Below are 22,489 nucleotides of genomic sequence, written 5' to 3'. Positions count from 1 at the left end.
CTGGTGGGTAACAGTTTTTCTGTGTATTCATTATTCACTTCTTTCTACTCCATTTCCTAAAATCGGAACTAAAAACTAAAAAAAAAAAAAAAAAAAAAAAAAGTTGTAAGACTTTATGGTGTCATTAAAATCGCTTCATTTTTTTTTTTTTTTAAAAGTAATTGTGTGGGCCTTTGCCCAATGTAAATTCCTGGACAAACTACATCTGCAGTACACATTCATTTTAACATATTACTTCTCCTCACAGTAAGTAAATGACTCGATTCATTTATATGACAATGAAGTACTCATTTTTTAAATGTTATTTCGTGAATGAACAAACCTCCTAACTGGTTCTTTAGTTAGTCTCAGTAACAAAGGAGTAATAAGAGAAACAAAAGAGGGCATTGCAGATTTCAACTAATTACAGGTCATAAAATATCTAGAATCACATTTACTTGCATAAGGCACCATATGGATATATTAATATAGCATCATTCTGTTATCTATACTGTTTACTCATAAATATCAAAGGGAAAAAAAAACATACTTGTTAGCCAGTATAAAAAGAATTGATGGTGATTGGTCTTTTTCTCACAGTCTTTTCTTAGTCACCACTCTAACCACTTCTGTTGTCTCTGCTTCCTTTGAGCAGTAACTTCCAGGATTATGTCAGCATAGAAAACAAATCAACACTACACGCTTTGCCCCACTCCTCACTAAACACATTGATTTACTATCACTCTTGTCAGTTGGTCAGTAAATACATGAAGGGGAAGTGGGAAGTTCCTCATACTCACTTTCTGCTAACAAAAATATTTTTTCCCTTTTCTTTGTTTTTGAAGCTACAGAATGGAAAACAATTATATTGGTACTTGTTAATTTAACACAATGAAGAGTATGTTAAATATGAAAACTGAGGCACACTGCTAACGTAATTAGTAGCTATTACAGGTGTTAACATGTCATTGAAACATGGGTGTCAATTGAGCTGTTTTTCTTACTAGTTCTTTAAATTTTCTTCCACAGTAGCTTTAGGAAGATGGAAAATAAGAATCCAATATTCAAGACTAAAAAAATATAATGAGGTTTATCTGTACTCTTTTGTTGCATGATTGTTAAAACCTAAATTTAGCCTTCAGAAGTAGAAGTTGAAAGTTTAAGAAACATAATTATTTTATTTCCTTAGTTTGAAAAACTGGGACAGTGGAGTTTAATTTCCCTCACAATCTGCCAGGAATCTGCATTGCAAAAGCAAAGGAAGAATTGCCATAATTATATGGGCAATTCTTGCCATTATTTATATGTTTCAATGAAGAGATTTTTATTCTAAACATTGTTTTCTATTCTCCTTTGCAGTTTCTGCCACAATCCCTACTTCTCTGCACTGGAGGACCTGGGTTTAGTTCTTTAAAACTGTCATAAATCATTTCTGAAGGTTTGAACTAGTCTAAGAACTGCCTGACTGATCAATTTGATTTTTCTGTTCTAGCTAATTATTTGACTACTCTTTTGAGTAAACACTTTAAGATGGGAACCCATTTAAAAGCAAAAGCTGCTTGAGGGCTACTAACCACATTCACTTTGACTAGGTTGAATTTTCCTTGGATCAAAGGAAATATGGGACAGATAGAACCTGGGATCAACTATCAGGAATGGGGAGGAATAAAGGGGATGATTCCTGGGAGGAGGGCAGCAGAGTGAATCAGATCTGGCCTACCCCTTGCTGTGCTACAGCTGGCAGGATCTTAGAGCATTCCTGAAGCACTAACATTCATGTAACAAAGCCTGTGCAAATTGTGTTTGCTTTTGTCTTTCATGGCAGGCCATGCAGAGACTCAAAACAGTGTAAAAGGCATCTATCTGGTACAAATAACACAGTGCCCTTGGACACATTTGCCTTCTACACACTCTGTCCAGTTGGTTCAGTGGATTACAAACATGGCATTAACTCGGCCCTGAGCATGCAAAGAGGCCCACGATTGTGGTTGTGGCCCAATGACAGCTTCCCTTTTTAGTGGTACATTTCAAATGTGTGGTCTCCTAATTATTTTCATTTTCTAAGCATGAATTTCTTGCTGAGTCTAGTGCCTGGAGTTGTTACACATGTCAGTGCTGTGATTAACTCCCTAACATCTTCATGTGGTGACAGATTACTTCTGTGAATGCTGGTCACCGCCAAGTGATGACTTCAGACTGCCTCCTGCTCCAACAATTACACTCCTGAAAGCAATGGCTTTCTGCTCTTTTACTTTTCCCCTCTTTTTACCCCAAATAGTTCTGCCATACCGCCTCCCCCTGACATTGTGAATTGGACCAATGGGTGAAAAGAGGAAATTATTTACCGACGTGGCCCATTTTTGAAGAAACAAGTGGAGAGATAAAGCCTTACTAGTTTAGGAGTCTATTCTACAGGACAGAGGATCTTCTGATTATATTTCAGTTTCTTCTCATGCTAGAATTGCTGTATGTTTTAGCACTCCAGAGGAGTGCTGAAACACTACCTGGTTTAATCATCAACACCAGCATCATGTGTAGCTTTCTTTAGTTTATCACTTTCTCTAGCACTTTCACATGTGATCTTATTAGCAGCCCCCTGAGGAAATCAGGTGGGTGTTAAAGACACTGCCGTGTTCCACTAAATCCTGTTTCTATTTGCTTTGGGATGCACAGCTGGATGGTATTTCCCAGACTGACTTCTGTGGTTAGGTGCAGCCCATGTGAGTGACTTGTGGCCACTGGAGTAGAGATGGAATAGATATATGCCACTTACAGGCCTGGTCCCAATAAGACCCTGATCCTCAGTGTTCTCTATCTTTCCTGTTCTGCCCTGGTGTATAGCAGAGTCAGTACATAGAAGGTGACTGAGTCCCTGAATACCTGCATGGAATGGGGACCTCATTGCAATCTCAACATGCCTTGTTGGACAATGAAGTGAACGAGAAATAACCCACTGAGATGTGAGGGGCTTCTTGTTTCAGCAGTTAGTATCTGCTGGCTGATATAGTATGGTTGGCATCATCTCTCTTCAGTGATTGAGAATGTGAGCACAGAGACACTATGTGACATGCTTAGAGTGACAAGAATTAGTAAGAATAGCTTAAATATATCCATTGTTTAGTCTGTGTGAGGCATTGAGCTAAATGCTATAATGCATCAACTGTCTAATTTTCAAAACAAACTTATAAGGAAGGTACTAGGCAGTCAGATGCCCATTTTACAGATGAGCAAACCAAAGTTTGATTAAGAAATGTGGGGCACATTGTCATTTTTAAAAGGCTGCCCAGCATCTGAACCCGTTTCCTATTTGTGGGAATTCTCCACTGTGTAATATTGTTTGGAGGCAAGACCCAGCCTGCCACGACAGAAGCTAAATGGGTTGGATTCTCTCTTTTTCCATCCCCTGCCAGAGTTTGAGCATGTAACCTTTGTTTGGCCAAACAGATACCATCCTCCAGAAATCTCATTTTGAGGGAATGGCACAAAGACACAAGAACAATTTCAGGAGTCGTTCACGATGGCACTGAGTCTGGGGCTGGTTGTGCCGAGGGTTCCGCAGTGGCACGGCTATTGGTCGAGGCCTCCCAACTACTCAGTTAGGATGGTGTGACCTTGGTTGAATATCCTGCTGTCAGCTTTCCTGTGTTCTCTTTGCTTGACTGGCTGTCTTTCCAATAAATTTCTTTCCTACTTGAAGTGACCATACTCAGTTTCGGTTGCTTTCAACTAATAACCCTACCTAGTATAGAGGTCGAGTAAATTATCTAAGATGACAGTGCTGATAAATGGCAGAGCAAGGATTTTAATCTAGGTCTCTCTGACCCCCAAACCTGTACCCGTAACCTCTATATTTCTTAGCTTCAACTGGACCTTCAACCACATAACTCTTAGTCCTCTTTTTTTTTTCTCCTCAACATTATTGACTTTGGGATAAAGACAATTTGGATTCAAGGCGATAGTCGGTAAGTTGCCTAAGGCCTGGTAAAAAGAAGTTTTAACTAAGTAGATTCTTTTAAAGGATAAATAATATAATAATACAAATAAGATGTCTGGTATATATTAAAAATGTAATAAATATTAGCCTATTATTATTATAGTTATGATTACATACAGTTATGTTCCTAAAACTCACTTCTAATGATTATATGATTAGCTGTTGGGTTTAGAGGAATGTTGTAATAAGTTGACTTTGATAGAACTTATTTTTGTCTGGGCCTAAGCCCAAATATCCAAAAACTGGTTGTGCCATTCTACTAAGTGAAGTATCCCAAGAATGGAAAAATAAGCACCACATGTACTCACCAGCAAATTGGTTTCCCTGATCATCACCTAAGTGCACATTTGAGAATAACACCAGTTGGGTGTCGGGCAGATGTGGGGGCGGGGGGAGGGGATGGGTGTATACCTACATAATGAGTGCGATGCACAGTGTCTGGGGAATGGACACGCTTGAAGCTCTGACTCGGGGGGCGGGGGGGATGAGGGGGTGGGGGGACATGGGCAATATACATAACCTAAACTTTTGTACCCACGTAATAAGCTGAAATAATAATAAAAAAAACTGGTTGTATACATAATCACAAAGAATTAAGGTAATTATTCAGATAATTTAGACAATCCCTTCCTTTCCTTTTAATCAGAGGGAAGAATTACTTTCAATGAGATGATTTCTATTGCCTACTTATTACTGCTTAAATTCACTAAGGCAATTGCTCAGGGGTACATTTAGCATTGAATATGTAATTAAAGTATAGCTATTACAGAGGAAAATTAGTGAATTTTGCCCCAGACATAGAATTCACCTGGTTTTCTTCCAGAATAAGTTTTTGATTTTGAGATATCTCTAAGAAAAACTGAGGAAAATTTATTTGAGAGAGATGAACACAAATCTGCCTGGAAGCAAGGAGTGAATGTGATGACGCTGGGGTGTGTTGGGAGTAGAAATTGAAAGGAAGACTTTTCCAGTCAAAAGTGGAAAGGAAAAGAACAAGTGTCTTTGTAGCAAAGATGTGTCAAGGAAAGAAGCTGTTCTCTGACAGCCACAAGGACTCAGCTTGTCCTAACAGATGCTATAGCTAGGAAGGTTATTGTCCTGGCATCACTTCATTCTGGGCACAGCTGGGACCTTGTCCTGCAAAAACATCTAGTGCTCTAGCACAATGCTTGTCACAGCCAGGGTAGCACGAGTGTTCAAGGTATTAACTCCTTGATCTTCGTGATCCATATATGTTCCATTTTGCATCTGGTCTCACAGAAATCTCTGCTTCCAATACCTGCATACATGTAGATACACATTCAACCTAAACAGGCATGGACACAAAGTCACCGCTCCCATCCCACCAATAAACACTTCCCTCGTGCATTCTCAGACATAGCTCTCTCCAGCTGACCCGGAACACAGGGACATGATGTGTTCATTCTCCAGCGAGCGGGGGGCATTTGCCTGATGTACTCATTGTGCTTTAACTGGCTCACCACAGACATGACTTTTTTCATCCTCTGTTCATTCATCCATTCAACAGGTGCTTATGGAGAATCGACTATGTCCAACTCTGTGCTAGCCTCTGAGTCCACTCTTTGAACAAAATAAACAGTTCCTGACCTCACGCTGCTTACTGTGTAACAGGGGAAAGTTAACTGTCCAGAAAGGGAAACACACATTAAATGTATAGACAAGCACACACAAATATACATTTACACACTGTGATCAATGCTATGAAAGAAAAAAACATGACAAACTTCCTTCAGATTTGAGATCAGACATGGCCACTCTGAAGAAGTGGTACATTCTAATGAGGCTATTGTTTGTTCCTCTTCAAAATTCCTCTCTAGTTAATAAGAACAGGTTATCTTCTACCCGAAGTACAGGAAGCCTTAAGCACATTCTGGCTCAGAGCTTCATATTTAATCTGTCCAATGCTTCAAAGAAGACAGGCTGAGATCCTACAGGCCAAGAACTAGGGCACAGAAGTTTTCTGGAAATTTAGAAAATGGATCTTGAGGAAACTAGTAACTGAATAAATCTGAGGAGTATTGAAATATGGAAAAACATCAAAGTTTGAAAAAAGGAACCCATGACTTGAGAGAATCTGTCATTTAACTATGATGCTTAGCAAACCCCTGCAACAGAAGTTTAATTGTGGGGAGGATGAAGTAGAATTGTTTTCTGATAATAATACCAACTTCAACGTCTGTTGAAATTCAAGCCAAGAATTAGTTTTAGGCCTGGTCTACTCCTTGCCTTTCTGGTTAATGGATATAGATCACAAAGGAAATGTAAGGTATGAGTTAAAACTCTGCTGTAGTTTAAGAAGATTTGAAGGTATGAAAATCTAAGGAAGGTCAGCCCCTTTAAAATAAATGAATTAGATGTGCTGTTTGTTTTATAGGAAAACTTACTCTTTTTTTTTAAAAAGAAATAGCTATAGTGCTTGATCTATTAATAACAAGAAATGAGATTTGATTCTTCACATAAACAGCAATTTTGTTAATTTTATACTTTCTTATGCCAAACTATTTTGAACATATGTTGTCCTATAAAATTATTGATTATGTATTAAAAGAGTCATAAAGCAGGTCTGCAGAAAGATTCTTTTGTTTAACAGAAGAAAAGCAAGGGCCTTTTGAAGATATCTAGTTTGAGGGCTGAGAAATCAAAGATGAATTTTTTTCTCTTAGTCCTGAATTAGTGTAAAAGTGTCAATTGGTAAGAACCAAAAAATTTGTGAAATTTTAGTAGCAAAAAGAACAGCATGCACTCAGTGTTATAATGCTGTCTTAATGATGTCTTCATTTCTGATCTATCTCACCACTGCTGCAGAGATTTGGAAAGACGTGCTGGTAATACATTGTCTAAAATGTGATTCACTCTGAAACTAATTGAACTCTGTTCAACTTAAACTTTGATAGCAGTCAGTTCTTACGTAAGTATTTTACCTATGGATCAAAGAACTTTTTACAATAACCAAACAAACTATATAAAGAAAAAATATTATTTAGTTTTATTTTTCTTTTCCTGGCTTGTATGTCATTTTTAATTGTTTCCCAAACTGAATATTTAAAAAAATACTTCCAAGAGAATTGAAATAAAATATATTTTCCTCTTGAGGAGGCTGTATGCTAGGTGAGGTTTTACCTAGGCTCACATAATTTTAGAGATCCTGTTTTATAGACTCCTTTAGGTTCTAACCTGCTGCATAGTCGCTTGAACTTCAAGGTGTGGCCCTAGAAACGCCCATTTCATGAAGTGCCCTGGATTGTCAAAGTATGTCCAAGGGTGACAGACCATTCAGCTTTTAATTCCAAACAAATCTTTTCATCCTTGCCAAAGGCTAGGTCCTAAGGGAGGAAAGATTTAACAATCCATCTTTTAAAAATTTAGTAATTTCTATATTTTAAAGATTTTCCCTTGACATTTTATAAGGGTTAGGTTACTCTCTTAGGAATTGGGCAAAATGTGTTTTTGCATTTGACTTCTTTCCTGTTTTTCTGAGATGAGATTTGTACAAGAGGGTTAGAGGATCAGGTCTGCTGTTTACAGATTTGCACAAATATATTCACTTTTAGGGAAGGACATCTGAGATTTCTGTAGCTGCATGAAAGCTATATTTATCACAAAGCATTCAGTTCTATCCAGATAACCCCTACATTGCTGTGTGAAGGTTGGGGGTTGATGGTTGTTCTTTGTTTTTAGAGGATTGGGGGAATCATTTCCTTTACAGAGCTAGTATCAACCCTTTTTTTTTTTTTTCATTTGACTGTGTGGCTTTTTTTTAATTTAGGATATTCTGGGGGTTCAAACATTTTGGTCGCATGCAATGCGTTTGCCCCGCCTAAGCCAAGGCTACAAGCATGTCCCTCTTGTATCAACTCTTTTATACTTGAGCTACTGTGTTAACTGTAGTGACATTTTAAGCTTGAGGCAGATACTGGCATCTCATTTTCCCTTCCGTCCATAATAATGATAAAAGATTTCCTAGAATTCATATTAAGGGTCAATATTGGGAGTTCCCCTGTTATGCAACCTCTTCCTTAAAAACTGCTCTGCAACCATGGTGATCCCACCACTCTTCCTTGGAACAGCAGTCAGGTATTGAGCCCTGAATCAGCAAATCTAGAAATCTAGACAACCAACATTCTAGACACCTGTCCAAAATGATTTGCAGCACTATGCCAAGCAGAACTTCACTCCTTTTCTTCTTATACTTCTCTCTCCCTGTCTCTTTCCATTGTTTCCTTCATTTCTCACTCTTTATCAACAACCTCAATAACTAACATTTATTAAGCACTTGTTATGTTCTAGGCAATGTGCAAAGTGCTTTTAGTGAATTATTTTCCCTGTTTACGAATGAGGATACTGAGACAGAGAAAAGTTAAGTAATGGCAGAGAGTGTGTCACTGACTACTGAATTAGACTGTGTCACTCCCAAACACCTCACCCCATCCTTAAAAAACCAAGGGGCAAAAACAGCCATATTTCAACAAAGTAATAAAAGTCAAACTCCTCTGAATGATAATGGTATATTCAGTCTAGCCACTGAGTGCCCATCTTTGTGCCCCCAGGAAGCAGTTTCCAGAAGCAGAAAATTCTTCACAATGTTTCTGATTTGATGTTATAGCCACTTATTTTAATCTTTTGTTTTATGTGGGGCTAATTTATCACTTCTACAACTGCCAAGGAAATTGATGATGATTTCTATGATGTTTAAATGATTGAATATTTCCTTGTGAAGTATTCTGTTCACAAACATTGCAGAAATGAACTTTCCTGCTTAGGTTGAGTCTGTGCATAGTGATTAAGTGGAGACTTGTGTCAATAACATGAAAAAACACAGAACAAGTGCAAGCTACGTGCCAGGGAGTGTAATAATCTTTAATATTTGCTTAGTTAAGCCTATGGTAAACCTATGGGGACAGGAGTAGCATTATTGCCCCATTTTACAGAGGAGTGAACTGAGCCCTTCAGTATGTCAGTGGAAGGAGAAGGGCAAGAGAGTGATTGCCTAATTACTAGGTTACTGGGGGATGGTCTAGCATGATGAGTAGGAGATCAGGCTTTAGCCATCTTTAGCTGTGTGATTTTGGGTAAATTAACTTCCCGAAAGTCTCCTTTGCTTGTACTGTTACAACTTACTGGGACTATCTGGTTTCCCAGCTCTGTCAACAGATGTCACTACCAGGATCATCCCTAATAGTGCAAATCTCTGCTCTCTTTCGTCACTAAACAACTCGCACATGCTTATTCATGGCTTCAAATGGACAGGTAATAGTACTGACATCATGAGTCTTCTTTAGGCTCTATAGGAATATAGGCTTTATTAACCTTTAGGTCTATAAGGATGTAACATCAGGAAGAAAATCTGCATTCAGTTTGGTGTATCTCTTTTCTGGGAGATTTGTGGGAATAGGTACAGGAGAGAAGGATTAGCACTAACTCGGATGAAAAATGGAGGGCGGGAGAGATACATCATCTATCCCTCTTCTGCTTCCTATACACATTACAGACATTGCTAATCAACAACCTCACTACTTTCTTCAAGGGCCCACCATTGACCTACTAATGAAGGCACAGAAAATGAAACTTATTTGCCATATTTAACTCATATAGATGTGTATAGAATAGATTCTAAGAGACCCTAATAGACTGTGGTTTTGCAAACCTGTGAATGTATGAGGTTCTCTTTGTCTGTGTGATTATGGAAGGGCTATGAAGATCTTTAATCAGAATTTTTTTGCTTTGGAAGGCAAACCTTGTGCCAAGAGAATATGAAAGGGGCACAGAGGAGAGTGATTGTGATCATTAAATATGTAACTATAAAAATAATCTCACCTATCGTAGAGGGTCCTGCAAAGCATATTCATCTATAAAAATGATACTTTTTTATGAGTGTCCAGAATGTATCCTAATCAATGCTTTTTATGCAAAGTGCCCACGTTTGCCATTTGGGAAGCAGCAGAACACAAACCGAAGAGGCCAGGAACCAATCATATTTGGGTCAAACTGTGACATTTAAGACTGAAGGTTTTCAGCTGTTATGAACTAGCTAAACCATCTAATACCTAAAATAGAATTTAGGGAGCTGGGTAGGAAGTAAATGATTGGAAAAAAAGGTGAATTTCAATAATTAAAACCTAATTTTACTTTATTCAGGACATATGATATTTAAACATACACAAAAATGAATATTTGGAAAATTGAATCATTTAAAACCTATGGCTTAGATGTTTCCTACATAATTGAACCCTTTGAGGCATATTTTCCTGAAAGATTGAACATTTATTAATGATATTTACTTTATCTTTTGGTTTTGATGCATGCATATTTTAATAATTCTTATTTTTTTAAAGTAGAATACATATTTTAGATTATATTTATACCAGTTGAACTCTTGTTCACCTTCCATACTAAAAGGGCAAAATGCTATTTATTTCCTTATTATAAATTCAGTGCAGTGCACAATTGACTCTAGAACCAGAGAGAAGAGAAAGCTCAATTTTTAGTCTCAGTTTGTACTTGCCTTGACTATTTCAGAAAATCAAGCTTACTCTGCTGCTCTGTTTCACTACACTTGTAAGAGCTGAACCATTTCCCCAAATGTCTAGTTGACTTCTGAGGATTGGTGGGGCACCTCAGAAAAACACAACTTTCTAATTAATAAATATTTGTGAAGTGGAGAATAAAAGGCATTCTTCTATATTATTAACACAATACTTTTGCATAAGAAGAGTGCTATTGAGATTCGAGAATAATGACTCAAATGAAGTTCAGAAAAGGAAAAATCCAGTTCAATGGAAGACCTCAAAATTCACGGGTAATTCCTCACAAGGAATCACCTGGTTACCATCACTTTCTAAACCTCAAAACTCTGTATTGCAGGGTTATTTTTCACCTTTTGATGACTCCTCCCTCCCTTTGTTAAAATTCTGATTCTCTACTCCACTATGGGTTTCTAAAACATTCTTTTACGTAAATAAAAATTATTACTGATACAGAGTACCTAAACCACAACAACACAAACCAATGAAATAAATTTTTATCCTTGCCGTAGTAAATCCTTCCTTTGCCTAGCCACCTACCAGGCAAAGTAGAAATGAGAGAAGAGAGACTGGGGGAAGTAAAATAATGAGCAGAAAACAGAACATAACATGAGAGAACCCAGCGGATGGCTGAAGGTGTTAAATGTACTATAATTGGTATAAATATTGTGTTCTGCATTCTTTTTCTTTTTCTCTCTCTCTCTTTTTTTTTTCTGGTATGTGGAGGTTGTAATTGCTGTCTAGGCACACAAACTTGTAAAAGCATTTTGTCTGTCTTTAATTCTACTGTTCAGAATGGGTTGCTTGCATAAAACATGTATAATGCAAAAAAAAAAAAGAATAAAAAGCATTCTTTAGAATAAAAATCCACTCTATAATTTGATAACCTCTGTAAGGCTTGGAGGAAGAATGTATTGAAACTTTGGTTGCTGGAAAAAAAACAAGTATTTAGGAGTAACATACTAAGATGGCCTGTGAATTGGTGCGTGGCCGGATGATGAAACACTTTGTCCTCAACACATCACCATTCTTCCTTCCTTATTAGTATAATACTGTAGTTAATTTCATTAACATGAATACTGAATGAAGAGTAGTACAGCATTCTCTTTGCCTTGAATCTTAGTTCTTAATTTTAATTGAAAATGCAGAAGAAAGAAATATTCATGTATTTTGGCTTTAAAGCATTAGTTTAGTAACTATGGGATGTTTTTCCTATGATAACACAAATACTTAAAGATAAAAATGCAATAAATATCCCTCTCAGTTTTTTATACCAAAGCACTTGAAGAAACAGAAAAGGAGAGAGAGGGTGAGAGAAAAGGAGGGAGGGAGGAAGGGAAGGGAGAAAAAAAGGAAGGAGAGACAGGAAAAGAGAAAGAAAGAGGAAACTGTATGGGTGGTAAATCAATGACACATTTTCTCACTGTCACACCCACAGACCAAATGTGATGGTATGGGCATGCCACTCTTGAAATTCCACCTACACTTTAGAAGTCTCCAAGGCAACAAAAACAAACACAAATGGAAAGCCTTAATAATGTAGGGGATACCCTCTGAGTGTTGTGTTTTCCTCAGAAATGCTTCAAAAAATAGAAGTCAAGTTTTTTTTTAGTGTTAAAAAAATACCTTATTAGAATATTCTTTTAGAATGCCCAAGTTTACTGCTGATATTTCATTTGGAACAAGGTGCATCATCTTTCTCCAAGAGACTCACCTTTTGCAAATAACAAAAGGGAACATTATGCTTTCCTACCCCTTCCTTTTTTCCCACCACAACAATATTCTGAATATGCCAGTAGGGATGTAGTGTAGGTTATTATACACAGTATCTATTTTTATCATTTATGGGCTCAGGAAGAAAAAGTATAACCTTTTGAAAATTAATACGGCTTAGAACATGTTATCAATACTGATATTGCCTAAAAAAAGGATTTCATAGTCAAATAAATTTTGCAAGTGCTGTACTTGTTAGAAAAATCTCATTGCAAAATGTTATGAAATGTCCTGAGATGTTTAATAATAATTTTTATTTTTAAAATTTTTTCCCTTGGCTTTTCTGATATCTAAGAACGAAATAATTATAAAAAATCAACAGTGTTTTATTCAATCAAGCACTCCCTCATCAATAACAACTGCTAACATGAAACAGATTAGAATTCCTTGGAACACATATAGAGAATCTTTCCAAATATGGCAAAGGACGGTTTATTTTTCTGAAGAGTGGTTCAGAGGCAAACATTGTAACTTTAGTAGATACATATTTGTCTTAATTTGTTAGGAAAAATACACATCTCATTCATGATTTTACGGACATTGTTGCTTAAGATGAAGTGAAGTTAATTTATATAAAAAAGTGTGTAGATTTAAAAAATACATAATGTGAATAATGGTAGAGATAATATATAAATATGACAAAATCATAAAGGTGTTAAGTGAATGTCTGATGGTTGAGAAATTCTGGTTTAGTCTATAGATAGAAATGCAATCCCATGTGCTTATATAGGTACGGTAATTTGGTTGTCATGAAACATGGGGAAGGTGGGGTGATTAGTCAGCTCTCTGGTTCTGCCTTAAAGTAATTTTGTGAGATGGGAGGAGAAGCCTGTTCTAGACCTCAGTTTCCTTATCTGTAAATAGGGAGAGTTGGGTTGGAGCGTATCTATAGTCGACTTCAGCTTAACAACTTTGATGTGAATGGAAGGTTACAGCAGTGGTCTGACCTGGCTACCTTCCTCAGGCACTCTAGGACTCAGGGAATGCTGTTTTATTTCTGCATAGCTGGAGAACCGTGACCTGCATCTCTGTATTTACCAGGAAAACAGTAGCCAAAGGTTGCATTGACCGCACCTTAGGGTGATCAGGCTGTCACATGGATGCTTTGATTCCTGGGTGGCAGCTGATGCAGAACCCTTCATTCCCTGGTGTACCATTCATTGTTGGGAGTTCCTGGTTAACCCCCTCTCTTCTTTAAGCTCTTTTCTGGAAGTAGCTAAACCAGATTCCTGAATTTGAGCTACATTTGTATAACTGGAGTACCATGGGCAGTTCCAGAGAATTCCCTAAGTGCTGAGTGGCCAAAAGACCAGACTATCTGGAGAGCAAGGCTTACTTTTCACCCACCCACCCTCAAGTTTTTTTGTTTTTGTTTTTGAGAATTCACATTCATATAATATAGTTTTGAGCCTTCTAATTTGGTCTTGTTTTAAGTTTTTAAAAATTATTACTCTTTTTTGTTAGATTATTCCTAGTATTTTTTGTTTTGGTTTGGTTTTTGTTTGTTTGTTTTAATGATATTTCACGGTATTATAAATGGGATCCTGTGACCTATTAGATTTTCTGACTGCTTATTGTTGGGACAATATAATGTGATGATTATGTGCACAAACTCTGCCAGGCTCTGTCACTTACTAGCTGTGTGACCTTACACAAGTTATTTAAACTCTCTGTTTCTTAGGATTTTTTAAATTTTAAAAATCAGGATAATATTATACTAACTTCCTGTCTGGGTGTGGTGGCTCATGCCTGTAATCCCGCCACTTTGGGAGGCTGAAGTGGGAGGATTGCTTGAGGCCAGGAGTTTGAAACAGCCTGGGCAACATAGCAAGACTAGCTACTCAGGAGTCTGAAGCAGGAGGATCACTTGAGCCTTGAGGTTGCAGTGAGGTATGATGATGGCGCTGCAATCCAGCCTGGGTGGCAGAGCAAGATCTTGTCTCAAAATAATAATAATAATAACGTACTTTAGGATTAAATGAGTTAATGCATAAAAAGTACTTATTCAGTGCTTGGTATATAGCCCTCAAAAATGGTTAGCTGTTATTTCCCCTGGTATCTGGGACAATTCTTTGCCAGATTACTAGACTCTTTTTAGTGTTAGTACATTGTCAGTTGATTGTCTTGAATGTTCTAGGTGCACAGTTATATAAAAAAGAATATAAATTAGGTGTGTTCTTTCATTCTTTTGTTTTTTTAGAGGAATTTTTGACTGAGATCCTCAGCACAATGTCAAGTAGTAGTTGAGATGAATGTCTGTGTCTTTGTACTGACTATTTCAATCTCCTTTACGTGATCTATATGCCATAATTTATAACCTATTTAGTGCCCTATTTTTTAAAATTCAGCATAACTATTAATAGCATAATAATAGAATATTACTGGATACTCAAGAGTCCCTCATGCCCTTCCTTAGATAAATTGAAGATTTTGTATCAATCATTTCCTTGATTTTGTTTTTAGTTTTACCACCAATGTATACAAATTACCATATGGATATACTGAAATTATTCTTGATAATTTCTTTATTGTGATTATTTAGATGGGTTTATATTTTTTGATATTAGTAATAGAGCTTTCTCATACTGAAGATTGTTTCCTTGGGATAGATTCTGAGAAATAGAATTACTAGGTCAACAGATATGACTGTTTTTTTTAATTTTAATTTTTTAAAATTTTATGGGGATAAAAACACGTTGGTTATATGAATTACTTTTATACAGTTTGAGTCAAAGTCATAAGTTTTTCCATCACCCAGATAGTGTGCACTGTACCCGTTAGGTGTGAATTTACTCATCCCCTCTCCCACCTCCCACCTGCTTGATTTCCGTTGAATTTTACTACTATATGTACACATGAGTGTTGATCATTTAGTTCCAGTTTAATAGTGAGTACATGTGGTGTTTGTTTTTTTCCATTCTTGCAATACTTCACTTAGGAGGATGGACTCCAGTTCCATCCAGGTTGTTACAAAAGGTATTAGTTAATTTTTTATGGCTGAGTTATACTCCATGGTATACATACACCACATTTTATTAATCCACTCATGTATTGATGAGCACTTGGGTTGTTTCCACATGTTTGTGATTATGAATTGTGCTGCTATGAACATTCCAGTGCAAGTGTCCTTTTTATTCTTTTTTTCCCCCCACCCTTTCAATGATTGACAACAAGTGTCTTTTTAATAAAATGTCTTTTTTTCCTTGGGTAAATACCCAGTAGTGGGATTGCTGGATGAAATGGTTGTTCTACTTTTAGCTCTTTGAGGTATCTCCATACTACTTTCCATAGTGGTTGAACTAGTTTGCTGTCCCACCAACAGTGTATAAATGTTCCTTTCTCTCTGCATCCACACCAGCATCTGTTGTTTTGGGACTTTTTGATAAAAACTATTCTCATTGGAGTTAGGTGATACCTCATTGTGGTTTTGATTTGCATTTTTCTGGTGATTAGAGACGTTAAGCATTTTTTCATGTTTGTTGGCCATTAGTCTATCTTCTTTTGAAAAGCTTCTGTTCATGTCTTTTGCTCACTTTTTAATGGGGTTGTTTGAAGTTTTCTTCCTGATTTACTTGAGTTATTTGTAGATACTGGTTATTAGCTGGTTATTTATCAGATGTATAGCATGCAAATATTTTCTCCCATTCTGTAGGTTGTCTGTTTGCTCTATTGATTGTTTCCTGGGCTGTGCAGAAGCTTTTAAATTTAATCAAGTCCCGTTTATTTATTTTTGTTGTTGCTGTGATTGCCTTGGGAATCTTCTTAATAAATTCTTTGCCTAGGCCAATATCTAGAAGAGTTTTTCCAACCTCTTCTTCTAGAATTCTTATAGTTTCATGCCTTAGGTTTAAATATGTTATCCATCATGAATTAATTTTTGTGAGTAGGTATGACTGTTTTAAGAGCTTTGGACAAGTCTTGATTGTCAAATTGCTTTCTAAAAGGCTTACATCAATTTATATTTGCAAAAAGCAATGCATATGAGAATGCCCATTTCAGTTCAGAAGTCCTCAACACTGAGAGTTAACTTGAAAGTCAAGAAATACCACGTTAAAATATTTTAGCATAACTGCTAATGAGGTTGGATTTTTGTTTTGTTTTGTTTTGTTTTTTTTACATGGGTTGGATTTTTTAAAAGACCAATTATATTTTCGAAGGATAATCTGCATGCGAAAGTGTTCTCCTATCACAATTGTTTAGTTGGAGGAGTTTTCATAAATAGAACTCAGCTTCATAACTAACACCTAGATCAAGAAACATTATCTGTACCCCAGAAGCTGTCCATGTGCTCCCTTTCCATTTAAAGATCTTTTTTTTATTTCATGCTAAAACCTCTGAAGAAAGAAAATTGAATTTGCTTTGATCAATTTAGTTTTAACAGCCAGCAGCAAGTTTTCTGATTATGAAGGCTGGAAGATTTGGAGAGTTTTATATATGTTTAAGATTATTACTCTCCTCACTAAATATAATAGTGAATTTATAATTCTGGCCAAAAATCTCCCTTTCTTTTAAAATAGTTTGATGTCATGTGTCCTATCAAACCAGACAACTTTGCATATACTCAGAGTTCTTATACAAGTCATAATAGTACATCTCTCTAGTGCAGGTACCTAAACGCTAGTGAATATAAATGGGATTGCCTCAATGCTTATTTAAAACACAGATCCAAGGGTCCTAGCTAAGACGCACTAAATCAATATTTGCATTTTCATAAGCATCTCAAGTGATGCATACACTTTGAGGAATGTTGCTCTAGAGGATAAATGTTTTTTCTTGGAAAAAATGTAAAAATATGTGTATATATGTATATGTATACTAAAAATATGAATGTTGGTAATTGAAACAGTTATCTAAGATAATCCTTCTACATTGCCTGACTTCAATTTTAAATATAATGTAATCAAAGAAGTATATGTTTGGTCCTTTATTCCTTTCTAGGCTTTCCTACTGTAAACCTAGACACGTGGTATAGTTTGTGTAACCAGAACAGGAAATGTCTAGCTCAAAACACACCCCTTGATTTCGACATCTTTGAAACTGACCTGGTATAATGAGTCTAGCTTTTCAAAGAATCACCCTTACCTTATTTATCTAAGCAATCTTACAGATCTGTCACCTGTATTATTGCGGTAGCTAGGTAAAACGTATAATTTAAGAGTTTACCTGGCTGTACAAGTAGCAATAAAATGGCAACGAACAAACAACTGACTCCCTCCAAAATAGCATTCTCTTTAACCTAAGTTCACCAATTTGGTGCTACAGCTATGGAACTGGATCGCTTTATGCAAGGATTGTAATTCAAATTTTTGTCAGAAGAATGGTTCTCTGTTTCCTTTCTCTATACATTGAGTAACACTATAGTTCATATGTTTTTGCAGAGTTATTTTAGAAATAGTAGAAGGATTATTAAACAGTCAAATATTAGGTAATAACCCACAGAAAAATTCTTATGGGGCATGGCTTTTGCTTTGAGTGATCTTAATTAGAGGTTTTGTTTATTCTGCTAGGCTTGACAGATTGAAATGTGGTTGACTATGTCCCCCCAATATTTCTTGAATCCATCCACTTCTCTCCATCTCTGCCATCACCTGCAGTCATTTTGCTTTATTTTAGCTCCTTGTCTACAGCCAGAAGCTCGTAACTGGTTTCCCTTTGCTACTCTTGCTATCCTCTAATCAGTTCTCCAGGTGACTTTCAGAGTATCTTTTTAAAAAAATAAATTGATTCTCATTATTCTTCTGCTTAAAATCTTCAGAGGCTTCCCTCAGCTAGAAAATCTTCATCAGGGCCCACAAGTTCCCGCATGACCTGCTTCTGGCCTCTCTTTCCAACCTTGACTCTATCCTATCCCCCTCCTGTTCATTACATTCAAGTATTAATAGCATTGCCTCCCCACCCACCATTCTCCCCTTTTGTTTGGTGGCCTGTTCAAGCTCTTCCCTAACTCACAGACTTTGTGCAGGCTGTTCCTTCTTCCTGAAAGTCTCTTCCTATAATTTTCACTGGCTAAATTCTGTCTCTCTTTTAGATCCATGCTTAAATGTGACATCCTTAGAAAGATCCTCCAAATCTAAATTATGTCTCTTCTGTTTTTCTTCCCATGGCAAATGCTTTTCTCTCAGCACTTATCTCAACCTGTAAATATGGGTTCATGTGCTTATTGGTTTAATATCTGCCTTTCCCACTAGTCTACCTGAGAGAAGAGATTATGGCTTTGTGGTTTATCACTTGATCCCTAGTGCCTAGCATAGCACCTGGTACTGACTGAATAAAACTAAAGATTTGTAATTACCAAGCGTATTATATATAATTGTTATCTTTTGCTGTGTAACAACTTAACTGTACAAAACTTAGACATCTACTTAAAACATTTGCTTAAAACAACAGTTTTTATCTTGTAGTTTCAGCAAGCCAAGAATTCGAAGTGGCTTATCCGGGTGGTTCTGATTCTGGGTCTCTTACTAGGTTGCAGTCAAGATGTCAGCCAGAGCTGTCATAATCTGAGGGCTTGAGTGGGGCTGGAAGATCTATTTCCAAGAGGGCTCACTCACAAGCCTATTTGAATCCTCAGTTCCATGCCACATGGCCCCTCCATAGGGCTGCTTGAGTGTTCTCACGTCATGGCAGCTGGCATCCCCCAAAGCACATGACCAAAGAAGAGAGACACTAAGGAGGAGGCCACAATACCAATGTTAGTGTACTAACTTCAAATATCACATTTTGTCACTTTAACTACATTTTATTTGTTAAAAGCAAGTCACTAAGTACACATTGCACTTAAAGGGAGAGGAAATTGGCTCCCTCTTTTGAAAGGAGGAGTATCAAAGAACTTGTGGACATATTTGAAAATCACAGTGTTGCAAATTGTGGTTCTGTGTGGCCCTGACATTGGGGGACCTGGGGAATAAATAGTGAGAGAGGGAAAGGTCGGCCTGGCCAGGTGGTGAGGAGTTTCTGTGTTAGGATAAGGAGGTTGGATTTCTTTTGAGTTTATAAGCAGACTCTGAAGACTTTTGGCTAGATAAATTATTTGGGATTTAGGGGGTTTGAGTTGTACTAAATGGAATAAGGAAGGGCAAGATTGGAATTAGATCAGTGAGTCAGCTACTGAGAAGAGATGGAAGAGGGTTTGAAGAAATCATAGGCAGGTTAAGGAGGTAAGGTGGGCTACATAGGTTGACCGGACGTAGGTGTAGGAACCATCTTCATATAGATGGCAGCTGAAATGGTAGAAGTAGGTAAGTTTGGTTTAGTCAGTGATTCTTGGTCTTGGACTATTCTCCAGAAAAATGCATTTATGCACATTCACAATTTTGTACATTTGGATTGAAAACTGGGGTAACAAGCTCTAATCTTGGGGAAGATATAGAGTAAAAATTATGATAAAAGCCTGTAGAAAAAAATCACCATAATTCTTCCTCTGGCCACAAATCATATATATTGCCTCCACATGAAAAATATACTGAACTTTTCCCACTACCTCACACACTGTCATCCATTTACATTATCAGCTCAAAATCCAGGATGTTAGCTTTGAAATCAAGTCCAAGTGTGGATGAGGCTGTTTGGGTGTAGTGCCTTAAGTATCTTCCCAGCACCATTCCTCTGAATCTGAAGACCTAGGAAGTGAAGAGAGAAGCTAGCTACTCCCCTCAAAGGCAGCCTATAATGGTGGGATGGGCCTAGCATAACCACAATAGACAATCCTATTTAGAAAGGGGGAAAATGGAAAATACAGAGGACTCATTGGTTCATAGCAATTCTGAAATCAAACTGGGCACAGATTGGCAGTTCTTTATTAGGAATCAGCGCCTAGGAATAACTCTTCATGGCTCATGGATCCACCCTCTGCTCTTGTTTTCAGCCTCTGAGCCGTTCCTGCTTTTTCATGACAGGTGACATCCGTTTGAAGCTGGGTAGTTTGTCACAGTTTACTTTCTGCTTATAGAAGTTTTAGAGTCTAAAGGCCTCTCTTCATTTTGTACTCTCTCTTCCAGTTCAAGCTGGTGGTGTCTCTGCCAATGTGATATAGGTAAAAATATAAGTATTCACAAGAAACAGAAATAATGTGGAGGAAGTGATTAATTTTGTTATGGGCAAGGAAGGACTGGGAATTTTCCAAGATAGATAATGCCTAAGCAGCATTTTCGAGAATGAATAGAAATCTATCAGGTCGACTATGCAGAGAAGAACAATCTGGATACAGAGAAGAGCACATACAGAATAAAACAGGCTTAAACTGTAGCATATATACAGAATAACACAATAGTCTGGTATTGACAGAACTGATGGCATACCAAGATGTTTGGATTTTATCCTGTAACTTAGCATTTCTCAAAATGTGGTCTACCCACCTTGTACATGCAAACCGTTTGGAGACTTGTTAAAACCGCAGTTTCATGGACCCTACTCTAGACTTACTTAAACTCTCCGGAGGAGGAACTCACAGGTCCCTGAGTTTTGAGATTAGCTGCCCTAAACCACGCATGTTAGAAGCTCTATAGTGGGAGGTGCGTACCACAGCAAGATTTACATTTTGAATAAGTTAATCTATGTGGAGGATGCCAAGATGGTCAGAAAAGAATGATCAGTATGCAGGCTTTGCAATAATTCAGGTAGGAGATATTAAAGGCCTATGGAGATAAAAAAATTTGTTTTAAAAATAATGAGAAGCTAATGTAAACAAAAGAGCATAATACAATGAGGTTTTATGTATATCATATAGATATATAAAATTCAAAAGGCATAAATGTGTGAAGTTTTGTGGGAACACAACAATGGCAGAAAATAACACCAGTAGTCAGGTAAATGAGAGGTGGGAAAGAGTGGGAGTGATATTAGAACTGGGACTTGAAGGATGAATAGTATTTCACAAAAAAAGCAGGGACCTTACATGTAGCAAACAGTATGCTCAAGGCAAAGTGAAGATCTGATATGCTTTGGAATAATAGGAAGTTGGGTTGTACTTGAATATAGTTGCTTAAGGGAAAGTGATGAAATCCAAAGCAGAAAAGACATGTTAAGGCCTCACTAGAAAGTGGTTAGCTGCTTATCAAGCTGTTTCCTCTTCTTCTTCAGCGTACACATTTCCCAGCCTCCCTTGCAGTTAGTGAGGCCATGTGATTGAGTTCTCACAATTGCAACGTGCATGGATGTGATCTACACCATTCTAGATCTGGCCCATAAAAATTTCCTGTATACTAATCTCCATCTCACCGTAAATATGTACGGCAACTTTAGAAACCAATTGTTGAAGATGGCAAAGCCACATGATGGATAGAGCCTGGGTTCCTGAGTCACCTATTGGAACACAGGTGATTGATAGGAGCCTGTTGATGAGGCCCACCCAATGTGGATTTAACATAAGTGTGAAATATACTTCTCTTGTATTTGAGCCATGGCATACACATGCCATCCAAAGGAATTTAGACGTTATCTTATAGGCAAAGAGAAATCAACAGAGGTTTCAGATAATGAGTGATGTGATCTGGTTTGTTTTTAGGGGGAAGTCTCTTTCAGTATATAGTAAAGAGAAGTCTCAGTGATAATGTGAAAGTCTTTCACAAACATTCCGAAGCTGTCTTGTGAATGGGCAGATTAGCTCTGTTAGGGCAAGGGTGCAGACCAAACACTGTATGCATAAGTGAAATTGTAGGTGAAATGAATTCAGCTCAATTTAGAAGAAAGAAGTTTCTAATAGAGCTGTTCAAATAGAAATTTCTTCTGTGAGCTTTTTCTCCCCGAAGAGATATCCAGAGGGAGGCTGGAGGACTTCCTGTTCAAATGGTGGAGGACTGACATAAAATACCTTTAATTCAGTACCATTTCCAGCAAGTCATTAAATAGGCTCAGATATCACATAATTATGAGAATGAGAACAGAGATTTCTCTCTCTCTCTCTCTCCACCCCCCCCCCACACACACTTACGTGCACACACAGGCACCTGCCATTGTCATGAAATTATAACCCATAAATTATTATTTCTTTTTAGAAAGAGACAGAACTTAATTTCTTTAATGCTTTTTGCTTCTTTTTCCTGAGGCCTGTCTTGATTTCTTTTAGTTCCTGTTAGTACAGCCTATCAATTATCAATTAGCTTGACTGTATAAAATATCACAGATCCTTAAAGAAACCAAATAGATTATAGCACAGTAGTCTTTTGATTCCTAGGAATATAACTCTTGGCCATAAAAAAGGTGA

Source organism: Eulemur rufifrons, chromosome 17, assembly GCF_041146395.1.
Source record: "Eulemur rufifrons isolate Redbay chromosome 17, OSU_ERuf_1, whole genome shotgun sequence".
NCBI classification, from domain to species: Eukaryota; Metazoa; Chordata; class Mammalia; order Primates; family Lemuridae; genus Eulemur; species Eulemur rufifrons.
The sequence above is the reverse complement of the archived record's forward strand: the minus strand, read 5'-3'. Positions refer to the sequence as shown.